Source organism: Vombatus ursinus, unplaced genomic scaffold (assembly GCF_900497805.2).
Source record: "Vombatus ursinus unplaced genomic scaffold, bare-nosed wombat genome assembly UNPS02009205.1, whole genome shotgun sequence".
NCBI classification, from domain to species: Eukaryota; Metazoa; Chordata; class Mammalia; order Diprotodontia; family Vombatidae; genus Vombatus; species Vombatus ursinus.
In genome coordinates, this window is record NW_020948983.1 from 58,651,686 (window position 1) to 58,654,384 (window position 2,699).

A 2,699-nucleotide genomic window follows, 5' to 3' on the forward strand; every position below is an offset into this window, starting at 1 on the left:
GAAAGGAAGGGGAAAAGCTAGATTAACTGGAGAAGGGGACAGGGAGGGGAGAAAAGCGAGATAAAGGGAAGGAGAGGAGATGGAGGAGGGGAGAGGGAGGGAGGACCTGGGGGGAAGAAGGGAGAGGGGAAGAGGAGCGAGATAAATGAGAAGGGAGGAAGGAGGGAGGGGGGAGAGAGGAGCTGGAGAAAGGGGAGAAGAGGAGGAAGGAAAGATCTAGGCTTAGGGGACAGAGGAAGAGAAGTGAGGTAAAAGGGAGGTAGAGGAGAGGGGAGAAAGGGGTGAGATACAGGAGAGAAGGCAGAGGAGAAAGGGAAAAAATGGAATGAGGGAGGAAGAGGAGATGGAAGGAGGGAGGGGCTGGAGGGGAGGGAAAAGGAGCTGAGGGAAGTAGGGAGTGGGGTAAGAGGAGCTAGATAAAAGGAAGGAGGGGAGAGGAAGAGGAGGGAAGGAGCAATAGAGGATGGGGGAAAGACTAAAAAGAGGACCAGAGGAGAGGAGAGGACATAGTGGGGAATGATCTCATAAAAATGATTAGGGTTTGGTTTTGAAATGCTGCAGGTTTGTACCATGCTGAGCATTTGGGGATTCAAAGCAGTAGCTGGGGTTACTTAACCTCCTAAGTAATCACAAAATAGCATTTGATGGCTGAAGAACTCTTCCTAGATCTCTTTGGAGAAGGAGGAGGTGTTGAGATTGAGGATGGGAAAAGCTAAAGGAGATAGGAGGAGGAAAAGAAGGATTTCCAGACACAATAGGGGGGGAAATCAAAAGTTAGGATTTTTAATTTAATTCCATGCCACTCCCACCCCCAAACATTTTATTTTTTTATTTTATTTTATTTTATTTTATTTTATTTTTTTGGCTAGTCAGTGGGGTTAAGTGACTTGCCCAGGGTCACACAGCTAGTAAGTGTTATGTGTCTGAGGCTGAATTTGAACTCAGGTCCTCCTGAATCCAGGGTGGGTGTGCCACCTAGCTGCCCCTAAAACAGTTTTTTTTAAATAGTGTAAGGGGCGATGATCAGGGGAGTCTGGGAAATTTCTTGAACCCTAGGATCTATTTGATGTGTATTAAGAGGACCTAGAATTTTTGAGGTTAGGGAAACATACCCACCATTGAGTATAAACATGAGGTTTGGCATATTGTTGAGAGAACAATTGACTACTCCCGAAGGATAGATGTGAGCAATTGGGATCCTGTTTGGTTTCTTCTAACTCTTAAGACTCCTGCAGTGTTGCAGGAAAATGGACTCTTGTCTCAGTGGGTGTCCTTTTGCACCAGTCTATAAGGCAACATAACAAACCAGTCTGATTATATGTTACTCCCCCTCATGCATTCTACCCTTCAGATAGATAAAACCTACTTTCTATTCCTGGGACATGATTTCATCTGCCTTTGTTCTTTGCATTGGCTTTTCCATACCTAGAATACTCACCCTTGCTTTTTAAAATCCTTAGCTTCCTTCAGCTCAAGTGCCATATCTTTGAAGAAACTGGATTCCCCAGTTATTAGTGCCCCTCCCTAAATCACTGTACTTATTGTATGTATATGTGTATTTATTTATTTAGGCTCCAACAGATTGTAAACTCTTTGAAGGGAGGGCCTCATCCCGTAGTGTAGTTCCTCGAAGAAGTTATTGTTAAGTCCTTTCAGTCATGTTCAATTCTTTATAACCCCATTTTGAGGGTTTCCTTGGCAAAGATAGTGGAGTGGTTTGCCATTTCCTTCTCTAGCTCATTTTACGGTCGAAGAAACTAAAGCAAAGAGTTAAGTGATTTGCCCAGGGTCACACGGCTAGCTAGTAAGGGTCTGAGGCTGGATTAGAACTCAGGTCTCCACGACTTCAGGCCTAGCACTCTATTCACCGTGCCACCTAGCTGCCCAACACAGTAATATTATACTTTATTCATATGTTGGAATTTATTTAGCTATTACCTATCAATGGGCAACTATTTCCAGTTCTTAATTACTACAAAAAGTAACTATAAATATTTCGGTGTACTTTTCAATTACTTTGATTCTTTTATTTCCTTGGGATATATACCTGGCAGTGGGATCTCAGGATCAAAGGGTAGGGACAGGGACTGGACCTGTGATTTCACTGAAATTATTCAAGTGACTTAAATGAACTGATGCAAAGTGAAATGAGCAAAACCAGGACAACATTGAATACCGTTAACAGCAATACTGTAAGAATGATCTACTGTGAAAAACCTAGCTACTCTGATCAGTTCAGTGATTTACAATTCCCAAAGACTCATGAAGAAGGTGCCACCTACTTCTAGAGAGAGAACTGATGGACTGTGAGGACAGATTGAAGTTTTTTCTTTTACTTTGTTTATTTTTCTTGCTTTGTTTCTTGCAACATGGCTAATATGGAAATATGTTTTGCATGACTTTTATATGTGTAACAGGTATATTTCTTACCTTCTTAATGAGTGGGGGAGGGGGTAGAGAGAGGGAGAGAATTTGGAACAAAGTAAAAATAAAACTTTTCCTGAGCCTTCTCAAAAAAATTATTCAACTAAAACTGCTTTCTCCAAAGTTATCAGTCATCTCTTAATGGCCTTTTCTCAGTCCCTATCCTTCTTGACCTCTCTACAACCTATAACACTGTTGATCACCCTTTTCTCTTGGATACTTGGTTCATTCTAGATAATCCTGATGCTGCTCTCCTAATTCTCCTCTTACTCATC